The sequence below is a fragment of the Asparagus officinalis genome, chromosome 2 (assembly GCF_001876935.1).
Source record: "Asparagus officinalis chromosome 2, Aspof.V1, whole genome shotgun sequence".
NCBI lineage: Eukaryota > Viridiplantae > Streptophyta > Magnoliopsida > Asparagales > Asparagaceae > Asparagus > Asparagus officinalis.
This window is the reverse complement of record NC_033795.1, coordinates 43,638,364-43,652,927: the sequence shown is the minus strand read 5'-3', so window position 1 is coordinate 43,652,927 and position 14,564 is coordinate 43,638,364. Positions and strand designations below refer to the sequence as shown.

Here is a 14,564-nt window from a genome sequence, read left to right as displayed (position 1 = left end):
TGCTCTCTCTCTAGAGTTGCTTGGGCCTTGCTCCTCCCACGTGAAAATATAGATAACTGGCCTCAGGATGTGGATTCCTTAATTTCAGATAAGAGAAATTTCTTGGTCAGCTCCGATCTTAGAGTTCTATGGAGGGTCTTGCTCCCTAGTTTCTGTTGGTGGACATGGACTTGTCGGAATAACCTAATTTTCAATGATAAGCCTATCACTCCTCATATGATAGCCTCTAACGTTGCACATTTTACATTATTCTGGACAAGAACATCATGCAGCAGAAGAGCATCGAGACTTCACAAAGCAGTCATTGATCTGGGCCTGAATGACCTACCCAAAAGATGGATCAACTGATGCAGTGGGAGACAATTTCATGACATGCATTAACCCTGGCCAATCTTAGTGCAGACTGGCAACTCTTCTTCTACAGAGCCAATCTCGGTTTTTCCAGTTTTTGTATTTTTTCTACTAGTCGAATACTCTATGTTTTAGGCTTTTGTTGACACAGTTCGGTTTTCAGCTGCAAGAGCAGCAGATACTTTTAGTTTTATGCTTATGGAGTTTTGAAATCGTGGAAGTTGTCTGTGAGTGGGTGACGAATAGATCCGCTCCCCACCCCTTACAACTTCTGTCGGTTTCGAATCACTCCTAACTTTGTATGGTTTTTTACCTTTATCATTTTATATATCGATATAGTTTTGAGTAGGGTACCTCACCCCGCTTTTTGCTTCAAAAAAAAGTAGCTAATAGAGAATGTATTCATGTCTCATGGTTAAAAGTTTGAAAGGGTAAGACAATAAGATTAGAAATGTGGACGTTTGATACACATATAGCCCCATAGCAACTCTTTCTCTCTGTCTTCCTTCCCGTAATATGAACTAAGGGGTGTTTAACAGTTTAGTAACGCAGCAGCCAATTCCGTTATGCCATGTCATTGGAAGTGGGTGAGTTCAAAAATAATTCAGAGTAAGAGAATGGGATTTATGTCAAAAAACCCATCAATAAATCAAGTTGAAATCATAAAACATAAGAACCAAGTACAAATTCCATCAGTCAATCTTCGCGAATGTAACGGGTCATATCCTGCAATTTCTTCAAGATTCAGATATTTGCAGTGCTGACAGATGGCTGCATAATGGTTGTTTGCAAAATAGCAAACAATCCAAGTTGCCTCACCAATGTCCACAAAGAATCAAACTTCTCAAGAACTAATCTTCATGGCACAATTTTTTTCCTCAGGCAGTACTTACAGTAAAAGGAAAATGTTAATCAAAGGTTGGGTAAATTGCAAAGCAACACTGCAAAAATTCACCTTTTTCAATTGTTTTAAATATCCCTGACATTGCCGGATATATCGCCTGATATATCCTTTTACAGGGCTTGCTACAACTAATATGGTCTCCAAATATCATTTATCATTTTTATGGCTATTTTGGGCAATATATCCCAGATATGATCGATATATCAGGTTATATGTTACCCGATATATCTTTTTATATGGCTTGTCACAAAACAATATGCGTTTGGCAATTTTTGGGTGAGGTATCATGATTTTTCCATTATATCAAAAATGTACATTTTGGCCTAAAAATAATCAAACAAAATGTTGCAACATTGATTTGTACTTTTGTTTATTCTACAAGGTTGATTAGTGATCCTAAATATATACTTTTTATATTTTGTATGATTAGATTTCATTAAGTATGTTGAGATTACATTTTAGTGCATTATACTATAATGCAAACATTCATTATGGCATTCTGATATTATCCTCGATATTTCACCGATATCCACAATCCAATATGAATTTCGATCGTCTTATATTTCCCCAATATCTGATATTTAAAATCTTGTCTTTTTTACAAAATCCTTTTACGTCTTCTGATCCCTATTCATAATTAATCAAGAACTTGGAGACTCTGATCAATCCTTTAATCTGACATAAAAAAGGGGCCAAACCCCTCCCTTCCTCCCTGTATGAATGATTTTGGAAGTGGGAAAATAATTAAGTGTAAAGGAATGGGTTTAAAATCAAAAGCACCATAAATAAATCGTGTTAACATCACAAAACATAAGAGTCTTAAGAACAAATGAAATCAGACAATCTTCCACAATGCAAGTGATATCTCGCAATAAATTGGAGGCTCGGATTTGCAAATGATGCCACTTGGACATTTCCAAACGTTAGAGGGAGTTATCTCAAAATGGACCAAAATTAGGGGGTTTTGTGAAATTTACCCAAAAAATCTGCAGAAAATACCAAAATGGATGCAAAATTGCCTCACCATTGGGAAAAAGTTGCAGACAGCCTGAAAAATAATAAGAGTTGCAGATGGGGTTTTCTAAATTCTTTGGGTAAAAAAAAAAACAAAAAAAAAACACCAAACATCTCACCAAAGAGGGCAAATTATCATCATATCTAAAAAAGAGGAGATAACAAAGATTTGAGGGGCTAATAGGAATTCTTTTTTATAATAAAGAACCCTCTATATGATTTTTTTATAGAGAACCCCTCTATATGATTTTTTTCCCCCTGGGTGTTAACGAAGCGGATACGGTTCAGATATGACACTTACCATATCCATAACCGCTTTCTATAAACGGATACAGATATGGACTGTCTTCGATAAGAAAAAACATTAACCATATCCGCACTCACCAGAAACAAATATGGTTCGGATATTTGAGAATCAGATCGGATACGATCACAGATATAACACTGATATTCGATAAATGGATATGAATCGGATATAAATTAGTACACTTATGTATAAATTACAACCAAATGGGTAAATGTATGTGGTTGTAGGCTTCTCCTTGCATAAATGTATGTGGTCGCAAATGATAAAATATAATACAACAATCGCAAATACATGTAATATCATCAATTGTACCTGGATTTGATATATAGTATCTAAGCAGTTGCTATAACCAACAAAGCAAAGCATCAAAAGAGCAATTTAGATATATAATATCATCATTTCAAAATAACTTAATTCACACATAATCGGAATTACTTCAAACAAACACCAAACACAAACAAATAAAAACCACATAATTAGTTCTCTAGAGTTTCAAGCTAACACATCAATGCAAAAGTTAACTAGAATATGACACCAATGGATGCAAGCATAATATCAAATCACATCATCCGAGTCGTAGACCTCCATGATGTCATCTTGCAAAAAAAAAAGAAGAATTGTCATGTTAAATGTGTAAAAATAAAAATTTCAAATCATGTGCTTATTGAATCAAATAACATACCTAATGGTGCTTTTACTAATGTCTCGGCAATCTCCGAGTCATCGTCATCCACTATCTTAGCCACATCAAGAACATCATCCTTACTAGTTTCAACTTGTGTAACTACCAAAAAAGAGTAGAGAAAACATATAATCATTAGATGCTCATTAACCAAAAATAGATAGATAAACTTTGTACAAATTTATTATTTACCTCCTTGTACCACTTTAATCCAATCTTGTGCGCATATCAATGCCTCCATCGTATCTGTTGTCATTCGGCTTCTATAACAATGAATTACACATCCCTAGGTGCTATAACGTGGACTCGGATACTACGGTCAAGGCCGGTATGCCCAAAACATCTCTTGCAACTTTTGCTAGTATAGGATACTTCCCAAAATTTGCTTTCCACTAACTCAATATATCAAATTTTCCCATTTTTCATCATCTCATGTGGTAATAATGCCTTTCATATATAAATCTAAATCTATTTTTGTAGGCTCTTTATCAATTGTTTCAACAAATTGTGCAAAACTTGATTTCCTTTTATCACCAACTCTTTCTACTTCTTTTGTTTGAGTGCTTGAAGTATTTTCGACATTTTTAGATTCCTCTTTGTCCCTAAATGTAATATTCTTCATGCATCTTCTTAATGACAACTAAAATATCATTTGTACACTTTTCACCATCCACACCATAAATCAAACCAAAGAAATATTTGATTGCAATGATTTGTATCTTGGATCAAGAAAAATAGCAACCGCAAAAATCTTATTGCACATGTGCTAATAGTTATCAAATTTTCTTTTCATTGTAAAAGTCATAGCCACAATTGTATCATCATCACTTTTTAACCACTCCATAAGAAGCAAATGAATTTCACAAAAATTCTTCAAACAAAAGATTGCAATCAAGATAAATAGTACCGGAGAGGAGATTTGTTGCATGATAAAAATGTTTTAAACATTTACTCAATGTTTCAATATTATTCCATTCTTCCTCTAATGGACAATGAAGACATTTATCATCTCTAAGCTCAAATCTATTAAAAGCAACTTTATACTTTAAAGCAATTGTCAACATTAGATAAGTAGAATTCCATCGGTGCAACAATCAAGAACAAGAAATTTTTCCTTTACCACATTAGCTTGTTTAGCAACATGATAAAAATTCTCCTCCATTTTTGGTGAACATGTAACATACTTAACACTAAGTCTTATTTTTTCAATAGCTTTAGCGATAACTTTTAAACCCTCTTGAACAATAAGATTAATTATATGTGCTTCACATCTTACATGAAAAAAGACTCCGCCACAAAGTAACCACTTTTTAAGATGTTTTTTCCCAATTTCACGGCAACATTATTAGCTTTATCATTATCCACCGTAATCGACAATATCTTATAATCAATTTTCCACTCAAGCAAACACGAAATTAATACATTGCAAATGTCTTTCCCCATAGAACTATGAACTTTAATAAATCCAATAATACGTTTTTGTAGTTTCCACGATTCAGCGATGACACACAAATAAGACAAATTTTGTGACGATGATGTTCATTTATCCATTGTTAAAACTTAATCTTATAGAAGATTTATCAAGCAAATCCAATATAGATTTTTTATAATCTTCATAAATCTTTATACACAACTTTGTGATATGTGTACGTTTTGGAACCTTGTGATTTGGACGGAAAGAATGCACATACTTGAGGAAAAACTCATGTGTTACAATGTTAAATGGATATTCGTGCACGATTATTGCCTTTGCAAGCAGATTTTGACTCTTCTCATTTTCAAATTGATAATTACTAAGTGCACACGTCTCATCTTTATTTTTTATAGTAGTTTAAACCAATTGTTGACGGATATCGGGTCTTTTCTTTTTAGTACATCTCGCAATGTGATTTTTAAGAAGGGAAATACCCTTGATACTACGTCCATAGGCTTCAAATGAGCAATGTTAGTATTTGGCTCTAATGATTTTGGTGACAACCTCTTTCCCATCAACTATTTTCTTTTCTATTTTATCTATTTTATCAAAATCTAACTATACACTTCAGAATAACATCTTTTCTTTTCAGTTTTTTCATCAATTTTACTTGAAAATTCCTCAACCACGGGTTCAACAGAAGGTTCAACATTAAGCTCAATAGTTTGTTCTTCATTAGACGCTTGAATCGAAGGATTAGACATGATTTCTATTCAATGAAATTAAAAAGAAAACTTAATCAAAAATCTTATAGTCACATATAACATATTGACAATGAAATTAAAAGTAGAGTTTCGATTCGACCTTATGGAACAAACGGCGGATCCGACGGCGAGATCTGACGGCGTGCGGCGAAGACAAGGCGGGCGAAGATGGGGTAAAGACGACGGATCTGACAACAGCGGGAGACGAGGCGAGAGATCCGATGACGTGGGGCTGAAGACCAAGGCGGGCGAAGATTAGGCGGACGACGGCAAGATCGTAAGGACGAGTGTGGCGAAGACGACGGCGGGCGGACTGGCGAAAGACGAGCGCCGGCGCGGGCGAAGTGAGAAGGGAGATGGCGATAACTGACGGTGTGCGCGAAGTACCAGGCGCGCGAACTGTGATGACGGCAGTCAAAACTGGCCGAAGAAGACGAGCTAGGGCGAACTGGCGAAGACGAGGCGGGAACTGTCAGGCACTGGGGTCGCGCGTTGTAGAAATTGAGCAGAGACTAGAGAGACTGGAGTGGAGGCTAGGGTTTTTTAGTTGGGTTTTGGGTTGGTTAACGGTTACGGGTTAGAACTTTGGATACAACCCGAATCCTTATGTTTATTAAATTGCGGATATCCGTATCTACAACTGAATCTTACACTCATATTCGTATCCAGATCGGTATCCAAAATAAAGGAACCAGATCTGTATCTGAAACCATATCCGCCCAGTTTTAAAAATGATTTACCATATCTGCATCCGTTCGGATACGGATGCGGATCGGTTCAGATAAAACCGAACCGTTTGGCACCCCTACCCTCAGCTCATGCATTTATGAAAACAATAAGAGAGAAGGCCTTGGAAGAACCTTAACCATGGAGGAGAGCTGAAAAACTATTTTTTACTTCTGACTTTTTAAAAAAAAAACTAGTTTTCGTCAAAATTTGCAGTTTGTGCAGCCAAGGTATATAAAGGGTTGTTCACATATACACACCTCACCATAATAAGTAATCTAATAATTACCTAAATCAGCATAAATGTGATATGAGCCCTTCGGAATTCATATCCCGCATATGAATGAGTGGTATCAATAAGCGGTTTCAATTGATGCCTACGATGTAGCAGACCATCGAGGACTGCTCAGCCACCGAAATATGCACATACCAACAGGTTAAAGAAACAAATATGCAAAACAAAGTCACATAGGAACCAACCATGTTCCAACAAAGATTTTCGTCAGGAAAACCGCATTTACTTTATCATTCTTTTGAAGAGGAGAAAGCAACAAAACCAATTTGCAGAATAAAACCATGTCTCCTCTACTCTGCAGAGAAATATAGATGATTTTAACACTCAGACACCACATTGAAGAGTACACAAGAAGAGGGTGTTTGGGGCTCTATATATGAGCACAAATTCAGAAGTTGGAACAAAAAAAGAGATTCAGATCAGCCCTTCTAATCAGACATGAGGGTATGGCTGCAAGCAAGCATGATCTGCGAAGCAGGCCATCCAAGCGTACCTCGCCATTACATGAGAAATGCAGAAAGTCTGAAACAACAAAAATAGTTTCAAATTTGTTGAAACTTGGGGTAAATAAGAGGTTAATTGCAGATAAACCACCAGTCATATGGCCTACAAAACAAAAAGTTTAACAAACAATGCTCTTATTTTTAAGCACGTAGTTTACAAAAAAAACAGTTTTCAGTTTGTAGAAACTATGTTGTTAAAATAAGAGTGGTGCATGTTGTACTAAACTGATTTTCAGGTTGATGCTTTTTCTTATTTCTTTCTCAATGAAGAGGGCAAATTCATCATCTCAGAAACAGAAAAATAAGCACGATTTGAGGGACCAATATCAGAATATTAAACTTCGAAGCAGAAAATATACTAAAAGACATCCTCAAAGGACTTCTTTTCACCACGGAAAGGCATCACTCATGCTTTGAAAGCAAGAAAATCATCATATAACTAAATAAATAAAGGACCACTATGAACTTTGGAGTCTATGCACAAAACTGGCATAAACTGTCCAAGATTCTTTGCTATACTACCCTATGGCTGCAAAATGGTTGCTTGCATTACAGCAAACCATCCACAGCTGCCTCGCCGCTGTATTATGCAAAAGAAAAAACAAGCTTCTCAAGGACTAGCCATCCAGGATTGCTCATTACTGTAATATGAAAATAACAAGCTTAAAGAAATAAATGCCTAACAAAGGAAGTTTCACATGGGGCAATCATGTTTCAGTAATTATTTATATTCAGCTGACCATACTAATCATACTTTTGAGGGGAGTAAAGCAAAAAAAAGGCTACTTTTGCTGAAAGAACCATAATGTTTCATTAACACTTGGGCACCGTATGAAAAATAAGACAATACCTGCATGTTACTCGGTTTTGGTATCCTCTTTGTCAGCAACAGTTCGCGAAAAAAATTGAACAAAAAGAAGACTCAGATCAGCCCTTTTAATGAGACATGAGGGAATGGCTGCAAGAGGATGGCCAACAGGGTAGCAGACTATCCAATCTTACCTCGCCATTAACCAATGCATAGTCTGAAAGATGAAAAGCATGTGAAAACTATAAGGTATTTAAGTGCCAATTAGCTGAACTATGTGGTTAAATAAGGAAATATGTCCTAGTTGTAATGCAATGAGTATGGAAACATCTTTTAGCTGAAGAACTTCCCAATTCCAAACAAAAATCACTACATATTCCTAGATCCCAATGAAGAGGGCAAATCATCATAGTCCCGAAGAATACATAAGTAAGAATTTATGGGTCAAAATACTTATTCCTTCCTTAGATATCCTTAAAATCAATTTCAAACTAAATGGAAAAGAGAGTTTTTATCCCCAAATTTTAACAAACTGCCATGTGCCGTGTGGCAACTTCAGGTTTCTAGGTAAACACCAATTTCTCATTATAAAGGAGGGATACAGTCATGACATTTTTTTTAATTATAGATAGTTATAATTTGAAAAGTTTGACCAAATACCATATTATTATAATTTTTAAATTATGAATAGTTTTAATTAGATGGAAATTCTGAATTAGGTGACGAGAAGATTCAATGTCCACATGTTATCTTCTGATAGGAATAGGATAGAGAGATACATGGCTATTTTTTATATGACACATGTCAGAGCATCATTTAGGTGATACATGTCAATCTTCTGTGCATTTAGGAGTACCACCAATTTCTCATTATATATAATGGTGGGATGGCAATGTATCCCCTTTCCACAATTGAGGGGTTTTCCCTCGATATATTTTAGTTATTTGTCAACTACAAGTAGGAGGTGTCTGGTGAGAAAAGTTTAAAATTCATGAGGGATTTATGAACGAACCCTTCTTTACATGTAAAATCCTAACTGCCTGAACGTACCTATGCAGAGATCTCCTTACAACTGATAGGCTCAGATCATCCCTTTAATCATGATGGGCTTTTTCCCCGACTTGCAGAAAGAAAAGATAGGACTCAAGGAGGGCCCCACCGGTTGAAATGATAAACTCAGTTATATGCATAACACCGATAAACCACAATACATCAAAATTACAAAGAATCGGAGACAGAAATCCCAAATAAATCATAGTACAGGGGGGCTATATACAAAACCAAGCCCAAATTTCATTCTGTTTCTCCCCCATTTTATTTGCAGAAATTACCAAAATGGCTGCAAGAAGTGCCTCGCCATTGAAAACATGCAGATTTGAGGGATAAATTTAAAAAAATAGATTTCAATATACATGGAATAAAAATAAATAAATAATACCAAGAACAGGTAGCGTTTTCCAAATTCTTTCGGTTAAAAAATTACATCAAAATTCTAAATCTCACAGAAGAGGGCAAATCATCATCATCTATGAGTGGGGAGAAGATAAATGATGCATTCATGCATAACTAAAAGATTTGGGAGACTATGAGTAACAATTTCAATAAATTGGAGGACTAATTAGTAAACATTAATGACTTTAGGGACCAGTATCTAAAAAATCAAAATTACAAATACCTAAAATTTGGAGGGTACATATCAAAACCCTATAAAAATATATCCCCAAATTCTCCATATTAATGAGTGGCTGCAATAGGCCTGCAATTTAACAGACCACTAGCTGGATCGCCCTCGTAATAATATGGAAAAAGCAAAAATGTTTAAAGGAACAAATATACCACAAAGTTCCTTGAGTGATCACGAAAAAGGAAGACATTAATGAAAAATTAGCTAAATTGTAGAAAAACAGCAAAATGTTTCACATCGTTTCAAGGAAAACAGTGTGAAGGAGCCAGAAAACCCTCCTTTCTATCTTAAGATAAGTACTAACTCAGCTGCAAAAATGCCTTGCCACTGGAATATGTAGAGTAAATTTTAAATTATAATAGATTGAGGAGAATACAGGGGAAAAAACCCGAAATATAATACTGAAAACAGATAAGGTTTTGGTTTAGCAAATGGAGAAAAAAATAATCCAAATTCTGCAAGCAAAAAAGATTTAACACCAAAGCCCTAAATCTCACAAAGGGGAAAGCCATCACAGTCTCTGAGAAGTGAGAAGAGAAATAATGTCTTCCAGTATATATAATTTTCAGTTAGAGGTAGGATTTTTTACCCCCATTCTCTTGCTTTGAAGAAGGCAACAAGGCCTTGAGAAAGCCACTGCAGCTGCTGCTACTGCTGGTGCTGTTGCTACTGCTGCTGCTTCTAGCAGTACTAACGAATAACTGCAATGGTTGCCTGCAATATACGGACCATCCTGGATTGTCTCGCAATTGTAATATGCAAAAAATACCATAAACTTCATCTATTTTTCTCTAATAGAACACAGACAAGGTATATAAGTGCAATATCATGCGAAAGGTAATTTAAGCGCTATTTACCCATTAAGGTTCAAGGCAGTTTGAGCAAAACTCTACAAATTTCATGCTAGTTTTGTGAAATTTGTGCATATCCCAAAAATGTGATACAGAACAAGTCCATAGGAATTTATATCCTCCACACCGACCAGTGGCTGCAATGGTCACTAGCAAAATAGCCAAGCATCCAGGATTACCTCGCCACTGTAATATACGAAAACAACCATAAACTTCAAATACTTTTCTCTAACCAAAGGGCTAAATGACCAAATTGGCATTTTTAGTACGACATTGGGTTACAGCCACCCCCCCCCGCCCCCCCCCTCTTGTTCATCAGCCGACTCTATGCATATAGTATCGAGAAGAATACCGATCTGGTTACTTTTTTTTCATTGTTATTAAAGGCGCATGCCTCATGCCCCCAGCAAGGCAGATCAGTGGTGAAGCACCCCATATATGAGACGACAACGCCTTTATGCGCCTCTCAAGTGCCCTGCGTGAGGGTGCTTCACACAAGGCACATATTTTTCTTCTTTAACATTTCACTTAGGTTTTTGTATTCGATAGCCTATATCCCAAAAGGAAAAAATATACTCATTGCGCCATTTTAGTAGCCCGATTGAGGACTCTAATTCATTCCTGTATATTATTTGATTTTTCTTCAATATTATTCTTGATTTGACTTGATTTGGGAAATGACGAACTTTACTACTATGTTGGGTGTATTAGCATTATGAATTAAGACCTTTGTTTACAATATGGTAGTTTATATCATTTATCTTGGCATTGTTTTTATGTGAAACTTTATAGACATGTTCATTCATGCTTGTTTATCTATCTTGAAAAATTATGCGTGTGGTGTGCACCTCACGTCAATCAGGGGCCACATTAGATATTAGATTTCACCTTTTGCATGTACACGTAAAGAAGCTTTGTGCCCCGCATTGCATGTCGAGCATCGATAACACTGCTTTTTGCTGTATAAAATGTACAAATCTGGTTATTTTACCTATATAAGTGCAAAGTCATGTAAACCATGAGGTATGTAAGTGCAAAGTCATGTAAACCATAAAGTAATTAAATGCTATTTAGCCATTAAAGGTCGTAATATTTTGTGCAAAACACCCGAAATTTCATGGCAGTTTTCCGGAATTTGCCATATGCTGATATCCAAATAGCAAAACAAAACCATCCCTTAGGAATTCATGTCCTCTATACCGTGGAATGGCTGCATTGCTTGAAATATACCCAACCATCCAGGATTGCCTCGCCATCGCAATATGGAAAAACTACCATAGATTTCACATAGTTCTCTCTAATAAAAAAAGTTAAATGGTGGTTTATGCACAAAAAAAACATAGTTCATAGTAATATTGTGAAATTTATTCTCACATCCAGATAGCAAAGCTTAAGAAAATGTGCAACCAAGGGAGTTCCACATGGACAAGTAATGTTCCAACAATCATTCTCATTGGACAAACTATAATTTCTTGATCATACTTTTGAGGAGATAGCAAAAAAAGACTAACTTTGCAGAATAAACAAATAATTTTTCATCTTATCTCCAGAAAGATGTAATGCTTTTCTAAACGTTTGAGGACCACCATATTAGAAAGTAAATAAAGCACCAGAATTTTACTCGATATTTAGGCACGAGTTATTGGCACAATGACATGCAAGAAATTTGACAAAAAGGGGACTTAGATCAGCACTTCTAACAGCCACGAGGGGATGGCTGTGAAAGGATAGCATGCACTATAGCAGACACTCTAAGCTTATCTCGCCATTAAACAATGCAGACAGTCGGAGATATGATAAGTGAAATAAAAGGTATTTAAGTGCCAATCAGCCAACCTATTCCGTTAAATAAGGGAAATTTGTTAACTATTATGATCAATTTTCACTCCTCGTTGTAACACATTGCGTAAAACATTTTTCAGGTTGAGGCTTTTCCCAGTTTCAAAGAAAAATCACCACCAAGTCATAGATCCCAATGAAGAGGGCAAATCATCACCATCTCCAATAAAAAATAAGCAAGACTTAAGAGAATGTTATCAGAATACTAAATTTAGAAGCAGAAAATATGCTAAGAGGAATCCTCAATGGAATTCTCTTCTCCAGAGAAAGGCATCTCCCATGCTTCAAAAGCAAAAAAATCATCATAAAATATATAAATAAGGTGTAAATTTTACAAAACCACCATAAATTTTGGGGTATTCAGCAAAATACTGCCATAAGCTATTGATATTATTTGCAATATGAACAAATGATGCAAAATGGTTGCTTGCACTGTAGCAAACCATCCACAATTGCCATGCCACCATAGTGTGCCAAAAAAATTCAAGCTTTTTTAGGACTAATCATTACCACAAACTGGGCATTATTTTTAAGTAGCACTGCAAAATTTCCTTTGGCAAGTCATTAACCCCACAACAATTTTTACCCTCAACTAACAAATTCCACCCAGGGACAATATCTGCGAAAATTTCCCCAAGGATAAAAGAGTCAAAAAATTAACACGGGTCTATCTGCGACAATGAAACTACAAGGGTAGGAGGTTCAAAACAATGATCCTAAAGGGGGGCCATGTGAAATTAATCCATTAACAAATATGGATAAACTTCACACTAATAGAACCATCATGAACTTTTTCAGGTCTCTTGTGAAAAACTACCATAAACTGTCCAAAGGTTATTGGCAATACTAACAAATGGCTGCAAGGTGGTTGCTTGCACACAAACTATTCAAATTGCATCGCCACTGTCATATGCAAAATAAAACTTCTCAGGGACCAATCATCTTACCACAGTAAGCTGGTGCAATTTTGTCTTTGCGCAGCAGTGGAAGATTTCCTGGTGCAAATCATTACTTGCATAAAAAGAAAAATGTTAGTCAGAAAATAGGTAAATTGTAGAAAAATTCTTACATTGTAAACTTCCTGAATGAGCCATCAATGCACAGACCTCTTCAGCCAAGCGCTTAGGGACTCAGATCAGCCATTTTATCAGACATAACAAAAGGTGCTAAATCCTAACCTTAGTTCCATCTCTCCCTTTCAATCTGCAGAAAATACACCTCGTCACTGAAAATACACACAGCGTTAGAGGGAAAGTTAAGAAATATGATAGATTTGAGGGACCGATTTTAGACCCCTTAAAGTCTCTGAGGTACGCACGAGCAATTTCAAAGATTTGGCGACTAATATGGAATTATTGAAGATTTGAGGGATAATATCTACAACCCGAAAATAATACCAAAAGCATATGGGATTATGGGTTAGGGGCTGTTTTGTTCGTTTTTTAACTCGTGGAAAAGTTTTACACCGCCTCCACATCAGATTTTTCGTGGCCACGTAGGATATAAGCTTTCCGTCGTTTTTTTCCCATCTTTGGTTCGCTAGGGTTGAAAAAGGGAAACTCGGTGAAAATCGCCGCCACATCAGATTTTTTTCTCTCCCCCAATTCCTTCCTCAACCTCGTGAAATCGACGAAAACTGCAGCCACGTCAGCTTTTTGCCATATAAACAAAAGTTTTCCCTTTTTTTCCATGCGAACCAAACACAAGAAAAATAAATACATTGGTTTCCCACCATTTTTTTGTGCGAACCAAAGCGAAACAATCTATTTCTTGGAAAAGTTTGGAAAACTCAAAACTTGTGTTTTTGTACATGGAAATGCATTTCCCTATATCTAGGAAACGAACCAAACAGCCCCTTAGAAGAAAAAACCCAAGATCCCACCATAGAGGGCAAATCATCATATGCTCTGACAGAGAAAATAGGAAAGATTTTGGGGCTGTTCGGACATGGATTTGTATTTTGGATTTTGACAATGGTTGAAATCCGAGATTTCTATTTTGCAGTTATAGTGTTACTAGCAAATGGTGCAAAATGTTTGCTTGCAATATAGAAACCATTCAGGATTGCCTCACCACTGTCGTATACAAAAAAACAAGCATCTCGAGGACTACTCATCTTATCACGATCTCCTAAGGCGAGTCATTGCTTGCATGAAAAAGGAAAATGTTAATCAGAAATTAGCTAAATTGCAGAAGAAAACACAATTTTACCTCCTTTAAACATAAAAATATCAAAGGAAGCAGTGTGAGTGGATGCCCTAAAGAAGCCCAAAATGCACAGATCTCTTCAATCAAGAGCTTTGAGACTCAGATCAGCCCTTTAATCAGACATAACACAACGATATAAACTCAAAGCCTAACGGTGAGGAGTTTCATAACCCCCCCACCCACCCAACCCCCCAACCCCCAAAAAAACCAATCA

At 36.1% G+C, this 14,564-nt stretch overlaps 2 long non-coding RNA genes across 8 annotated transcripts in view; both read right to left on the bottom strand.

Annotated features, from left to right (window-relative positions):
* On the bottom strand, nucleotides 2,954-5,678 carry LOC109830735. Its single transcript, XR_002244410.1, has 3 exons — nucleotides 3,451-5,678; nucleotides 3,259-3,360; nucleotides 2,954-3,172 (listed from the first exon to the last, which is right to left on the bottom strand). It is a non-coding gene; the product is annotated as an uncharacterized LOC109830735 (long non-coding RNA).
* Nucleotides 6,349-14,564, bottom strand: part of LOC109830733 — a 12,036-nt gene continuing 3,820 nt past the window's right edge. For 2 of the 7 annotated variants that reach the window (XR_002244404.1, XR_002244406.1), the window contains exons 2-8: nucleotides 13,249-13,345; nucleotides 13,090-13,153; nucleotides 11,192-11,262; nucleotides 10,042-10,166; nucleotides 8,819-8,888; nucleotides 7,811-7,985; nucleotides 6,349-6,979 (exon numbers count right to left, since the gene is read on the bottom strand). This is a non-coding gene — a long non-coding RNA (uncharacterized LOC109830733). Of the gene's footprint in view, nucleotides 6,980-7,810; nucleotides 7,986-8,818; nucleotides 8,889-10,041; nucleotides 10,490-11,191; nucleotides 11,263-13,089; nucleotides 13,154-13,248; nucleotides 13,696-14,564 lie in introns of those variants that run through there. The other 5 variants (XR_002244409.1, XR_002244405.1, XR_002244407.1 and 2 more) reach the window with 5 other exon arrangements.